This window comes from Eleutherodactylus coqui, chromosome 10 (assembly GCF_035609145.1).
Source record: "Eleutherodactylus coqui strain aEleCoq1 chromosome 10, aEleCoq1.hap1, whole genome shotgun sequence".
Lineage (NCBI taxonomy): Eukaryota > Metazoa > Chordata > Amphibia > Anura > Eleutherodactylidae > Eleutherodactylus > Eleutherodactylus coqui.
In genome coordinates, this window is record NC_089846.1 from 32,097,397 (window position 1) to 32,113,552 (window position 16,156).

Below are 16,156 nucleotides of genomic sequence, written 5' to 3' on the forward strand. Positions count from 1 at the left end.
GAGGGAGTACAGAACTAGCAGCTACTTAGAGAGAGAATGAGATAGCCATGTAGTGCTGAGTGGTAGATGTTATGCTACACAGCATCTAAAAGAGGAGAGGAAAGGGAAAACTAAGCTTGTACACCCTCATGAGAGGGACCAGCTGATCATTGCCTGAAAACCCCCAAGCCACAAACTTGAATATAAGAGAGCCTGCAAACAAAATATGAGGCTTTCTAAATGCATGAGAAGGAAAACTCACTGCAAAAAAACAGAAAAGTGGACTTTATTCTACAGGAACCTAGTAATATATGTGTATATTGATTTTTCATGCACAAAGGTTTCCATAGCAAAGCTCTTACATCTCATTTACCACACCCCTTCTGTTAAATGCAACTGTGGATCTAGACCAGCGGTTCTCACAACTTTTTAATGGGATATACCCCTATGTTCCCACTACGTTACCCCAGATCAACTGTTTATTGAAAGCACAGTCTATTTTATAGAGGATAACCCTAATGGGACATTGTGATTATAACTATTTACTCTTTTCAAGACATAAAGTTCATCTTGGCTTGGCAGTGGAGACCCTAGTTGGAAAGATTTAAAAGCATTGCCACATATCATTTCTGCTAGTGTTAACTGTTTGTTTAATGAAGTCATGATTCGGAGGATTCAAAATGGTTAAAATGAAAGAAAATTACAGGTCATGGGTAAAGTCAGAGTGTTTCTCGACTATGCAGCCTCGGATAATTCCAAGGTGTCCTGTTGGTAAAACACGCTGTAATTTGTGAAGGGAATCTAGCAGCAAGTGTTCAGTTCCCTTGCAGCACCCCCACAGGCCAAAAGAGGCATTATACAGTTTCCATTGAGAGTAATGCAGTCTTTATAATGCATGGGCATGCTAGGTCCTCCAGACCAGAGTGAGAGACACTCTTGGTACCTTCTCTTTGCTCTTGCTAAAAGATAAGGATCCTGAACAACTGATTAATCTCCTTCTACTAATTACAATTTCTTAATAGACTATGGGTTTCTCTCAGATCTACTTCTGTAGGTTCAGTGAGGACATAAAATACCAAGCCCTTCTTCATGAAGCAAGGAACCAACACAGGAAAGATACGGATGAGAAGCGTCTTTCCACATTGTCCATTGCTCCCGTACGGGAAACCTTCCTTTATGACAGCAGAAGCCCGATGCTAAACGAATGTGCGTCCATAATGAGAATGAGAAAGAATCCTTATCAGTAGCATACTGCGGAGATTTAGCGAGGTCAGAAGACCACATTATCTGCTCTATACATTGGAGCTCATGCCTACTTATTGAACGCCTCCTGGACAGATTTAATACCGCTGAATGGTAATGAATTACGCAGACAATAAATGTATTTTCCACTGGGCGAGCTGTCGCCAATCACCATTTGTTAAATCTTGTACCAACGGTAATCGAAAAAGACTAGTGATGGCCAAGAAGAGTAAGACGGTCCTTAAGCTTTCTTCTAACCTGAGATTATTTAACCCTTTCCATGTCTCTTTTGCTCATCTTAATAGCTCATTCCGTTGGCCATGCAATCCTAAGAACAAACATATTTGCCGTACATTGCTGTGTATATGATGGGACCAATGCCAGCAGCTCCCAATGTGTTCAGTATTCTATGCATGTCATTGTAGAAGGGATGCACTTAGCAAAGTTACACAGGGCAGTGTATATATGGATGGGTGGAATCCACTTAATTTATCACTGATTATTTATGGGGTTTCGTTATTGATCATCACGGCTTTACACGGACGCAGAAAGAAAATATGGCTGAGATTGAGGGGCATCGGGCAAGGCCCTGAATATTTTAGCTCTACAAACATAATCAATTACTGCTGTGAAGGACAGAGTATACTGACAAGGGCATGGGTTTTATATTTTCTAGCGGCATGTTTGTCACTTATGTGGTGTATATAATAAGGACCAACTCTATAAAACCATGATCTATTGCTTATATGGGTTTCAGAGCATCGATGGAACTTCTGAATGGAGGTTCCGTTGCAGATCCGGCTGAAAGTACCGGAAGAAAAAGCTCTGCATGTAGCACTTTTTTCTTCTGTCCAAAAGCCGGGCAGCTGGGCAGAAAGCATACGGACCCTGTTATATTTAATGGGATCTGTTCGGTGCTATTTGGTTCAGAGGCGTAACTGGAAGCTCCCGCGCCCCAATGCAAAACGTGTAACAGGGCCCCCAACTATAATGCTTTATTCATAGTACTGAACTTCCTATATGGAGAAGAGAGGCCTTATGGGCCCCCTAAGGCACCTGGGCCCAGGTGCAACCGCATCCCCTGCACCCTCTATAGTTACGCCCCTGATTTAGTTCTATCCTGAGATGGAGCTATTCGGCCGCAAGGATTTCCTCTTTCCTGCTACCCGAATGGAGCAGGTAAGTGGAACCTCCAATGCAGATGTGAAAGCGCGCTTTCATTACTTGATTCACAGAACGAGGGTCTATTGTGGTGATTCAAGATGGTGTTGAACATTCATGGCTGAAAAAATAGCCTATGTGAAGGAGGTCTTAAAGGGGTTATCCAGAATCTAATAATCTTTTTAGAAAATTCTGTAGCCTAATAGTCAGTGGAAAGTAACCCCAATATTCCTTCTGCCACTCACTAGCTGCTTTCTGGGTACTCTTTCTAGTCCTTCTTCTTTCTGTATGTCTCTTCTCGGTGACAAGTTGGTGTCCTTAAGTGCTGCCCACATGACAACTGTTTACTAGAGATTAGCGAGTATACTCGCTGAGGGCAATTGCTCGAGCAAGCATTGCCTTTAGCGAGTATCTCCCCCGCTCGAGACAGAAGGTTCGGCTGCCGGCGCAGGGCAGCGGTGATTAGCGGCTGTCAGCAGGAGGGAGCGGGGGGAGAGGGAGAGAGAGATCTCCCCTCCGTTCCGCCCCGCTCTCCCCCGCAGCTCCGTGCCCGCTGCCGGCACGCGAACCTTCTGTCTCGAGCGGGGGAGATACTCGCTAAAGGCAATGCTCGCTCGAGCAATTGCCTTTAGCAAGTATAGTCGCTCATCTCTACTGTTTACATTTCCCGTAAGCACCTTGCTTCTCCTTACAGCTCCCTACACTCTCCTGTGTGCTGCTGAAATTGGCTATTCATCCAAAATCCATGGGACAGATTTATGAAACGGTCTACAAAAAAAATGGACATTTTTGCTGGTAGAAACCATTCACAGAGCAGATTTCATTTCATACTCAGCTCTTGAAGAAGCTGCACTACGATTGGTTGCTAAGGGATTTTTTATAGAGCATGTTCACGTAATGGATTTGGGTGCGGAGCCCAAGCAAAATCCGTGTCAGAATCATGATTTTACCGCAGATCCGCTGCAGATTTTATCCTTTTGATTGAAGGAGTGAGGTCTGCTGCAGATGAGAGTCAAAATCCCCGACAAAGTCCACAAATATTCAAATATATATATATATATATATATATATAGCACAACAGACATAGTAAATTAGATTAAGAACGCTCTACAAAGGGTGTTAAGTAGAGATGAGCGAGCATACTCGCTAAGGGCAATTGCTCGAGCGAGCATTGCCCTTAGCGAGTACCTGACCGCTCGAGAAAAAAGGTTCGGGTGCCGGCAGGGAGCTGCGGGGGAGAGCGGGGCGGAACGGAGGGGAGATCTCTCTCTCCCTCTCTCCCCCCGCTCCCCCCTGCTGACTGCCGCTACTCACCGCTCCCCCGCGTCGGCAGCCGAACCTTTCCTCTCGAGCGGGCAGGTACTCGCTAATGGCAATGCTCGCTCGAGCAATTGCCCTTAGTGAGTATGCTCGCTCATCACTAGTGTTAAGGTAAGGGTGACAATACACAATTGAGAATAGAACCGATGACATTGATGGGAATGGGTTCTTTCACATTAGCATTTTTTTGGCTATTTTTGCTATTGTCCTGTGTACTTGTGCACCAAAGGGTCCCCATAGAAGCCTATGGGTGGTGCGCAAATGCGCATACAATACGCAAGGAGATGCGCAATACACTGCGCACAACTGTAGGGAGAATGACACATTTGGACCTCATTAGGCTAAATAGCCTTTTAAATCAGGGCGGGGAAAGGGGGTGTCACACGTGCACATGAACATACCCTGCGCAAAAAACGTACAGTACTATGCGCAGAAACAAGCGCAAATCAGTCTCATTTACTGTGCAAATACGTTGCACTGAAACGTTCCTATTTGCGAATACGCTCATCTGAAGGAGCCTTAAGGCAAAAATCCACTGCTGAGTGAAAATGTGGGACCATAAATCCGCACCCAGATTTACTCCTTTGCAGTTGGCGATTCCACGTGCCAAATTCATGACGTTGATTCCACATGGTATCGGCATCAAGAAGTGTCACTTGGGATGCAGATTTGTCAAAGATTTAGCGCATTGATTCTGCATCAAATGCGTGGCAAACTTCAGCTATGTGTGTGCGATAATACATCAAACAGATCAGTCAACAGCAACTTGTTGGCGGCTTCCATGTAGCCAGAAAGTAAAAACAAGAAGACAATGTTTATCAGACTTTCCGGGAGTTCATGACTTATCTGTACACTATGTGGAGTTTACAGTCCCAGAAGTTTTGTGTGTGACCGACCCAGAACAATTCTTGGAACATGGCAGGGAATGGAAAAGAAACTGCCGGGGACTGAAAGAAAGGTTATTGTGGAACGCTAAGTGGAGAGAAGAAGAAAGATGGGCTTTTCTCTGCAAATAGCAAAATCAAAGAGCACTTCAGCCGAACAAAAGACAGACTGTGCAGAGCCGGGACCGAGCAGAAGGCCACAGAGGAGCAAGCACTTGTGGAGAGGAAGAGCCCGGAGAGAGGGGCCTATTCATTGCCCTGAATGCCTTCCCGAGTTAACATAAAAAGGGCTTCTGAAAAAAAATAAAGCGCAGTAACTAGAACTGCGGTCTAGTAGGAAACCGAGCACACAGAAAGCAACAAGCCATAATGTAGTGAACTAAGTAGTGACAATATGCAGCATGTACCGCATTGTATGAGCGAGAAGATAAGAGATAAGGAAGGAGAGAGCCATATACAGCAGAATGTCGAGGGTTTGGGGTGATATCACACATTCATGTAATTTATCTGTCGTGGGTGGTGGTGCGACAACACGTTCAGGATGGCGCAGTAGCTGACAGACGGAGATGGAGGCCAGATTTTTTTTTTTTTTTTTTTAAGAAAGATAAAGTTTTACTGAAATAAACCGATAACATCTCTAAATGCCCTTTCAGCCTAGCCGATGTATCGTTAGCAATGTGACATCATTGCTAGTTCGTACGCTCTCCTGCAGCCTGTCTATCGAAATTCATGTTACTACGACTTTGAATCAATTATCTATCTCTCTCTTGCAGCCTATCTATCTATCTCTCTCTCCCATCTCCTATCTATCTGTCTCTCATCTCACTCTCTCTCGCAGCCCATCTATTATCACTCCTGCAGCCTATCTATCTCCCATACCTCTATCTCTTGCAGCCTCTCTCTCCCCATCTATCGAGATGCGCCACACTGCGCCTATCTATATGTCTCCTATCTATCTCCCATCTCCCCATCTCTTGAGATGCGCCACTCTATCTGTCTCCTATCTATCTCCCATCTATACTCCTATCGCAGATGGGTCGGCTAGCTGAACCATGCGGGGATTGAACTTGCAACCTCCAGGTCTTGAGCTTACACTCTGCGCCACAGGAGGCTATCTATATGTCTCAAATTTATCTCTCTCTCTCCTATCTCTGTCTCTCTCATCTATCTCGCAGCCTAGCTATCTATCTATTTCTCTCTCCTGCAGCCTATCTATCTCTCTCTCCTATCTCTCTCTCTCTCTTGCAGCCTATCTATCTCTCTCTCCTATCTCTCTCTCTCTTGCAGCCTATCTATCTCTCTCTCCTATCTCTCTCTCTCTCTTGCAGCCTATCTATCTCTCTCTCCTATCTCTCTCTCTCTTGCAGCCTATCTATCTCTCTCTCCTATCTCTCTCTCTTGCAGCCTATCTATCTCTCTCTCCTATCTCTCTCTCTCTCTTGCAGCCTATCTATATCTCTCTCTCCTATTTCTCTCTCTCCTGCAGCCTATCTATCTCTCTCTCTCCTATCTCTCTCTCTCTTGCAGCCTATCTATCTCTCTCTCTCCTATCTCTCTCTCTTGCAGCCTATCTATCTCTCTCTCCTATCTCTCTCTCTCTTGCAGCCTATCTATATCTCTCTCCTATTTCTCTCTCTCCTGCAGCCTATCTATCTCTCTCCTATCTCTCTCTCTCTTGCAGCCTATCTATCTCTCTCTCCTATCTCTCTCTCTTGCAGCCTATCTATCTCTCTCTCCTATCTCTATCTCTCTTGCAGCCTATCTATATCTCTCTCTCTCCTATTTCTCTCTCTCCTGCAGCCTATCTATCTCTCTCCTATCTCTCTCTCTTGCAGCCTATCTATTTCTCTCTTCTGCAGCCTGTCTATATCTCTCTCCTATCTCTCTCTTCCTTGCAGCCTATCTATCTCTCTTGCAGCCTATCTATCTATCTCTCTTCTATCTATCTCTCTTGCAGCCTATCTAACTCTCTCCTATCTATCTCTCTTCTATCTATCTCTCTTGCAGCCTATCTATCTATCTATCTCTCTTCTATCTATCTCTCTTCTATCTCTCTATCTTTCTCAGCCTATATCTCTCTCTCCCTCCTATCTCTCTCTTGCAACCTATCTATCTCCTATCTATCTATCTATCTATCTATCTATCTATCTATCTATCTATCTATGTCATATCTATCTATCTATCTCATATCTATCTATCTATTTATCTCATATCTATCTATCTATCTATCTATATATATCACATCTATCTATCTATCTATCTATCTATCTATCTATCTATCTATCTATCTATCTATCTATCTATCTATCTATCTACCTACCTATCTACCTATCTATCTCAGGGCTGACACCCACTGGCCATATTTTCTTTCTTGCACTGCGAGAGCACGTGAAAACTCTTGCCTTGCAGGGCAAGAAAGACACCAAAATAGATAGCCAAATGAATAGCTAAGCACTATCTGTAATTGTCGGATCACTCAGCCAATAGCTAAGCACTAGCTGCTATTGGCTGAGCGCTCAGCCAATTAGCACAGCCCTTTCAGGAGGCCGGGATTTTTAAATCCCCACCTGCTGAAAGTACTGGACAGCAGTGTCGGGGAGCCAGCCGGAGGATGCATCTGAGCGGCGGAGAGGTGAGTAAATGTTTTTAAATTTTTTTTACCACTTATTGATGCTTTTCAGGGAAGGGCTTATATTTCAAGCCCTTCCCCGAAAATAATACTGCAGGGTATGCCACAAACCACTGCTTTCAATGGGACCGGCAGCAGCGCCGATCCCATTGAAAGCAATGGGATAGCATGCTGCACTTCTGCTACAGCTTTCACAGCTGTGGCAGAAGTCCGCGGTATTCTCCATATCTTTTCAATGGGGCTAGCGCTGCTGCCACTGGCCCTATTGAAAAGGCTGGCGATATCCCGGCGTGATCCAGTTTTTTTTCTCGCACTGCGAGAGTTTTCACTTACCCTCGCAGTGCAGTGGAGAAAAAAATGCCAGTGGGTGTCCGCCCTCATATCTATCTATCTATCTATCTATCTATCTATCTATCTATCTATCTATCTATCTAACATTACATTTCGATTCCACAACATCCTGTAATCGTTGCATTATATTTCCACCTTCACTTTCACCCAAAGCCCCACAATTCAGCAGTCTCTGCCTGCTTTGCCCCCTCCTATTATATGGTGGACATACATAGCGACATTCATCATGTAACGTTCCCGCCAGCCATTTATGTGTATTCTTAGAGCACAATATAGAACACAGTGTAGATAAAACCCTTAAATTGCAGGATATTACCTAAGCAACTGCTCAGTTTAATTCCACATAAAGTATATTACGAATACCCCGCTGTATCTCATCTCAAGTCATTCCAGACTTTTTTATTTCACTTATGAAGAATACTTAAATACAAAACGATAAAGATTTCACTATGATGACTCAGCGATGATCGGAAATATCTCCTATCTGTAAGTGTCTTACCCCAACCCTTATTGCTCATCAGTGCCCGGCCTGCTGCTGTCATCGCCGTCCGGGAACTGACTTCATCCCTCATTATGCAGTCTTGTCCCCTTTGTCTATTTACCGCCTTATCGTAACATGTCCGTGAAGCAGGAGATGGATAGGTCACCTTAGATAGACCTATCCAGCCACCCTAATAAAATCCCCAATGGCTCAGCTGCACAGGCCTGTCCTCAAGGGCAGCCGCAGATAGATTCTGCTTGGCCGCTCGCTTCATCACAATGTATAGGTTACCGGAGGAAAAAAAAAAGTACATAAACGGACAATAAATTGGCCATCCAAATCTGCTGGGGAGCACGGCGACTGTATCTTCTATCCAATGAAAGTACATTAGATTACTGATGATAATAATATAATTCTCTCCATGTCCCCGAGGCTCCCATCTGGTCCCGAAATTACTAGAGAGTCGGCCTTGTGTCCCCACCGCTCCTCCCAGCAGTCACATTCCCTCTGTTACACCAGTAGTCCAGTCTTCTAGAAAGGACAAGCAAGCACGCTCCAGCGACTTGCAATCTGTGTCATTTCCAGGCTTCATTGATTACAGCCCTTTGATCAAAGCCAATGAGCAAAATGTAAACAAAATGGGATTACTAACATGTAGACCCATTAGGATGAGTGATCTACCCCTTAAAGAGGACCTGCCAGCACTCCTATTGTGTCACTTTTAGTAAATATTCACCCTCATGAAATAATTCTGGAGCATGTTTTTTTTTTATTAGAAGTAAGAATTTTGCTGTTCCTCTGTTATTCCTCCTGGGAAAAAAATTCACAAACAATCCAGCAGGCCGAGTAATAAAAATGAGTAAAGGCAGCATAATTCAGTAGCTCACAGACATAAAAAAACACTTTTTTGATGAAGGAATTAAAGGGGTTGTAAGAGAATTGCAAGTTATCCTCCGTCTATATAAGGGTTTCTATATTACCTAATATAACTTTATCTGTAGTTTGCCAATTTATCCTGTTGGAGAAATTATACACTTCGTTGCTATTTTACCCTACCTTTATGCTTAGGTTGTAATACGGTAATTAGAGGCAGGTTACTGCCCGGGATTACCCTTTTCTGGGCGGGTGCCCTGCTGTTGTTAGTGATAGACCTATGGCAGGTTCCATCCCTACTCCTTTTTTTCTTGTTTACTTGTATATTGTATATGGGATTACTAAAGGTTACATTTTAAAGGGGTTGTACCACAATTGCACGTTATCCCCTATACACAGGATAAGTGATAACGTGGCAAACTATATAGAAAGTTGTGTTCGGTGATACCAAAAAAAAGTCCTCAAATGCTCCAAACAGTAACTCATATGACACCTCTATGGTAAAGTAGTCCAAAGAGTAAATAAAAAGTACCTACGCATTTTGCCAGCATGTGATGTTGGCTCTTCAGGCAACCACATACACAGTGTCACATAGACACCAAGGGTTAAATCACCATGACTATTACACCAATATATATGTCTGACTTGGATATCATCTACCATAATTGGGTTAAAAGGTAAAGTTTGTAACAATTGACATTTATTGGAATGTGCCCCTAAAAAGGGGTTGCCCAGTTGTAGATGACTGATGACCTACCCTTAGGACAAACCATCAATAGTAGATTGGTGGCAGTCTTCTGCCTAGGACCCCCTGTGATGAGCTATCCATAGGAGGGGTGATAAAAGTCTGATCACTGGGGGACCCCAATCAATTCTGAGAAGAGGGTTACAGTTTACCCATATCCTCCTAACTACAGGATCACTGCAACTTCTGCACATGCGGGGTGCTGCTCCATTTCATTGGGTCCAATGGAAAAAGCAGGTGCTTGGCTTTATCCATCAGCCCCACTGAAGATGAATGGAGCGGCACCGCACATGCTGGACCACCTCTCTATCCAACCTCCATGTCCCTGCTGGGATGTGAGGAGGAGGAGGGACACAGGGCCCCTAGTCTTGGGATTAGTGGGGGTCTCTGGTGACACCTACACCGAACAGACGTTTATCACCTATGCTATGGATAGGCAATAAAAGTTGATTTTGGGAAGAGCCTTTAATGTTGTATTTTACATGAACCCATATTTGACCTTGACCAAGGTGACCTTGATGCAAGGTCCGACTGGGTTCTTTGAGACGACCCCCCATCATAAGCTTTTGGTTTTAGGATAAATTAACAGAGCATTATTGGTGTAGCCGAGAGCTATAGCACACCACACCGCCGCAGAACAGCAGGTAAATAGGTGCGGTTTATGCTATTCTGCTATGTTCTTCACTATTGGCCACTTTGCTGGTTTTTCCTTCTCCTCCATTGGCAGAGAGCTGAGATTGGTGATTGCACCTACACTGCCTTTTCTAATGGTAGTCTTAGATAATGTGAAATTGACTCCAAGCTTATCAGAGGCTCAGGTACCTTTGTTGCTCCCTCATATTTTCATGCATGTTTTCCACAAAAGTGAAAATTCTATGTTGATTCAATGGGAAAAATAAAAATCGCATGAAAATCGCATCTACATGTCAGCGCAATACAAGTGGGATTACCTTTTTGCCCCCATGGAAAATAATGGCCCATATGGCCCAAAAATAGGATATCCTGCAACTTTTTGATCTCGCACTTCGCATCAGCACGATCAAAAAGTCGCTCATGTAAATTAACCCATTGAAATCACTGGGTTATTTTCCCCCTGAGAGTTCCGTTCATATTGCAATCAGACTGAACTCGTACAGGAAAATCAGTCGTGTAAATACGGCCTGAGGATAAAGCTAGGGCTAAATGGAAATTTTGGCTGTGGCAGGCGTTGCGCAACCTTACGCTATCATTGAAGTCAATAAGATCATGGTGCGACCTAAAGGTTGCTGCAACCGAGGGATCACAAAAAATCCACACAGGTTGGATTTTTTTGTAATCTTCGGGTCGTGGGTTCAGAAATTTATGAGTTCCACCATGATCCCATTGACCTTATTGAGAGGGCGAGGTTGCAGGGCTACACAACAATCATTGGTCGCATGACTTGTGTTGCAGCCAAATTTGCCGTGTAGCCCTAGCCTAAACCATCAGTGAGAAGAACATCATTCTCATGAATCAAGTATGAATAAAGGAAAATCCAGTTAGAGGAACACCCCGTAACTTGAAGCTTCGGGGCCCCAGTGCAAAATCTGTAACAGGACCCCCACTATAATGCTTTTTTCATAGTACTGGGCTCCCAATATGGAGAAGAGAGGCCTTATGGGCCCCCTAAGGCTCCTGGGCCCAGGTGCAACCGCATTCCCTGCACCCCCTATAGTTACGCCCCTGACCCCGAGGAAAGCTGACACACTGTGTTCTGCCGAGTGAAGATTATGACTAGTAGGAAAGAATGTTGCATATTCATCTTCCGCATCCCGCAGGTTATTTGCAACATAAGCAAAATCACCGCTTAAGACATTCTCTTATAGAACAGGGAGGAAACTGATTCTGAGGAGCACACTTGGGGATGAGTCTTGTTTGCTATCAACCAACATGTATAAAGTGTCCACATAGACAGCAGTGCAAACACATCGAGAGGGGCCCGAGCTGCCCAGATTACACAATACACAGGAATGCACATATCTGGACTTATTTGTCCAACAGTCATCGGTCTGAAGATTCTTTTCTGTCTTACTATGTTTCATACAATACTCCAGATACAATGTGCATTCTTACTGGGTGTCATGAGAACAGAGAAAAATGGGGGACATCTAGGTACGATTTTGTCCCAAAAAAAATCCAGCACCTAGAAGAAGTTGTTGTTTTGCTGCAAAACTCGGCATGCAGTTACATCTCAGACAGATATGCAAATGATTAGAGTTGCGGTGATTAGATGAATGGTCTTGCCATCTGAGGCCCTAAAGTGGTTCCCCTCTTGGCCTATGAAAAGGCTCTCGGAGGCTCCTTGTGTGTAGTGACCTCTTCTTCCGCTTGTGTAGAGCTTGTTGACCACTAGACACCTCTAGGGCGCAGAGAAGAGATTTTGCTCAGTTGACAGAGTTTGAGAATTATTGGGATGTGAGAAGCTGGATGGTCATATCAACAAATTGCCTGTCACCTTGGACGTTCTGAGCAGACTGTTATGAGGTGTTGGGTCCAGTGGATGCGAAAGGGCAGGTACACAAGGCGGCTCTGCTCAGGATCATCTGACAAGCATGATTAGCTCCAACTGTTTCATTGTCCATAGACAGGTGGCATCATCATTACATGCCCCTGTGTCTGTCGGAACCATTTCCAATCACTTAGCCAAAGTTCTTTCGGGATCATGGTACTCATTACGTGTACCACTTGTTTGCAGTGGTGTCATGTACAACGAAACTGGACTGCTATGGAGTGGAACTGCGTTATCTTAAGAAACAAATCCAGGTTTAGTTTGATCACCGGCAACAGCCGTGTTCATGTCTGGAGACCTAGGGGTTAAAGCCTCAATTCTGCCTTTGATGTGGAGTGGCACACGGCCCCCGCTAGTGGTGTGATTGTCTGGCGGGGTCATTGTATACAACAGTCGGTCACCCCTAGAGGTGGTACAAAAGACGAGAGATAATGACAACTCAGTTATATGTTCAGGGCATCCTACAGACACAAGTATTGCCTCAGTCGCACAGAACATTGCCACACTTCTGCCAGATCACCAGATTTATCATATCACATCTTATATCCAAGCTTGTGGTGGTACAACAGGGTACTAAGGCCTCCATGCCCATCCGTATCACATCTTGAATCTAAGCTAGAGGTGGTACAACAGGGTACTAGAGCCTCCATGGCTGCCTGTATCACATCTTGTATCCAAGCTAGAGGCGGCCCAACAGGGTACTAGCGCCTCCATGCCCATCCATATCACATCTTGTATCCAAGCTAGAGACAGTACATCATAGTACTAGAGCCTCCATTTCCACCTGTGTAACATCTTGTATCCAAGCTAGAGGTGGCACAATAGGGTACTAGAGCCTCCATGCCCGCCTGTATCACATCTTGTATCCAAGCTAGAGGAGGTACAACAGGGTACTAGAGCCTCCATGCTTACCCGTATCACATATTGTATCCAAGCTAGAGGCGGCCCAACAGGGTACTAGAGCCTCCATGCCCGCTCGTATTACATCTTGTATCCAAGCTAGAGGCGGCACAATAGGATACTAGAACCTCCCTTCAAGTGGTCAGTTTCATTCCATTCTGACAACAGGGATTGTTTTGACAATGAGTGTATTTCAAGGTTAAAAGGTTAAGTCCATATCTGATGAAAACCTGGTCAAAGGGGTATTCATCAAAATAAATACATCACCTTTCAACTAGACGGGTGATACATGTCAGATCGTTGGGTGTCTGACCGCTGAGCTCAGCTGTTTCTGTCCCTGTAATAGCGTTTGAATGGAGCACCAGATATGCTTGACCGCCACTGCATTTAAATTCCTTCTTGCCATGTTCTTGAAGAAGAAAGTCCTTTATTCGATCAATGGTTGGATGCAGACTCCTAAATTGTACCACACTATTCCTGCACCCCTAACTGCTACCCCTTCGAGTTCCGGGACAGGCCACATAAATGTTAGAACCCGAATATACTTGTACCAAGATTACAAGTTATTCCCTATACTGTGGATAGGGGGTAACTTGCTGATTTTAAGCAGTCTCATTGCTGAGACCCCCATTGATCTTGAGAAGGGGGTGCCATTTTCCCCCATGCTCCTTACTGCACGGTTATTGCACCACCCACATTAAAGAAGAGATTAAGGGCTGACACCCACTGGCGATATTTTCATTCTTCCGCTGCGAGAGCACGTGAAAACACTCGCCTCGCAGCGCAAGAAAGACGCCGAAATAGGACCGGGATATCGCCAGTCTTGTCAATGGGGCCAGCGTTGAAAAGATATGGAGAATACCACGGACTTCTGCCACAGCTGAGACAGCTGTGGCAGAAGTGCAGCATGCTATCCCATTGCTTTCAATGGGATCGGCGCTGCTGCCGGTCCCATTGAAAGCAGTGGTTTGTAGCAAACCCTGCAGAATGATTTTCGGAGGAAGGGCTTGAAATATAAGCCCTTCACTGAAAAACATCAATAAGTGGTAAAAAAATAATTAAAAAAAATTACTCACCTCTTAGCCGCTCATACACGTCCTCCGGCTGGCTCCCCGACACTGCTGTCCAGCACTTTCAGCAGGCAGGGATTTAAAAATCCCCGCCCCCTGAAAGGGCTGTGCTGATTGGCTGAGCGCTCAACCAATAGCAGCTAGTGCTTAGCTATTGGCTGAGTGCTCAGCCAATTACAGATAATGATTTGCTATTCATTCATGCCGCTGGCCCCATTGAAAAGACTTGCCATATCCCGGCGTGATGCCGTTTTTTTTTCTCGCATTGCGCTGCGAGAGTTTTCACTTACTCTCGCAGCGCAGTGGAGAAAAAAACGCCAGTGGGTGTCCGCCCTTAATGGAGTGCTGGTCGCATAAGCACACTAACACTCCATCCACTTTCATTGGGACTACAGATAAACCTGAGTGGCACCAGCTCGGGTATTTCCACCAGCCCTATTGAAATGCATGGAGTGCCAATGTGCGTTTCTTTGTGTGTATAAGGACAACTATCTACACATCGGAGCGTTTCACTGCCTTCCTTTTCGCACCAGGAAATTACACGGCTCAGGGATCTGGATTTCGCAATCTCATTTCAATTTTAAAAGAACTTCTAAATAATCAGAAAAATCATCATTCTAATTGAGGTCTAACTGCAGAAACAAATATGCCTGCAGTTAATTTCCTCCCCGAACTTCCATTACAAATTGTTCCTGCAGCCTCACCAGCGAGCTCAGCAAAGTGTTCTCAGGCAAGAAAATTACTCTATTCGCTGGACTTCCGAAATGATTAAATATTTAATTAAATTAACTCTTTTAAGGACAGTAGGAGGCGTGTAAAGCATGAACGCAGCCTAACCCCTCGCAAATTAGGTTAGCCATCTCCTTGGCTTGTCTTCTGTAACGAAGGACATATGCGGTAAGAATTTGGAGAGGACCAAAGCATCCACTGTGAGGTCTCGTACCCGCCAGCAATGTAGAGGCAGTGTAACAATAGGGCTATAGACACTCATTTATAGTGACGACCTTGTAGGATACTTCTCATATATCAATCCTACAATGGTATGATTCGGAGCTTACTCTTTCCATGGACAGCTACCTTGCCCAACTACTCTATAAACATGCATAGTCAAAGTTTATCTCAGTGAGGAGACCTCACGTGATCATACACATTAGATAGAAGTAGGTTGATAGTTGAACAAACATTGAATGAACAGCGTGTTGGCCATCAGGTTGGGGCAATCGCCCCCTTAGGTCTACCTGGCCAGATGAATTTTTCCCTCCATGCAGCAATGTCTTGTAAGGTCACATGAATCATCCTCCTTTTGGCTCAATCTCTTAATTCTACTAGTGTATTTATGTTATGAGCTTTGTTCTGGTATTGTATCCAAGTACTGAGATTGGCTCGTGCTGTATATTTATGTTATGAGCTTAGTTGTGGTATTGTATCTATCAACTGAGATTGGTTCACACCGTATTTATGTTATCAGCATGGTTCTAGTGCTAGATTTATCTTATTAGCTTGGTTCTGGTGCTTTATTTAAAGGGGTTTACTCATTAAAAAAAATCAATACTTACCTATTCCTCCCCAGGCAGTCTTCTTACCGCATCCTCTCAACGATCTGCTACTGGCTCCTCCAGTCCTCCGGGTCACCTCATCTCCTGTTTTGGAGCGTTCATTAGCTGCAGTTCACTTTCTGCAGGGCAGTGAATGCTACGAGTGAAACAGCGCTCACTGCCTAGCAGGGAATGCTGAAACATCGGCAGACTGCTTTAGCACGCATGCGCGATAACTCACTGCTAGTGTTTCATATAGTATATGCGGTGAGACTTCCCGCATGCGCAGTCGCACTAAAGCAGGCTGCCGAGCATTCGGCATTCTCTGCTAGGCAGGGAATGCTAGGTCACTAGTGACCTGGTACACTGACCTGCAGGAAGCAGAATGCCGGCAATGTATACTTCTTCACAGAAAGAAGAGGATCCGGCTGGCTGGAGGTGACGTGACCTAGGGGGACT

The 16,156-nt window shown here is 44.7% G+C and overlaps 1 protein-coding gene across 1 annotated transcript in view; it reads right to left on the reverse strand.

The window, feature by feature from the left end:
• The window catches only part of L1CAM (L1 cell adhesion molecule), a 245,188-nt gene that overhangs the window by 204,940 nt on the left and 24,092 nt on the right, over positions 1–16,156 (reverse strand). The gene's annotated exons all lie outside the window — the stretch shown is intronic.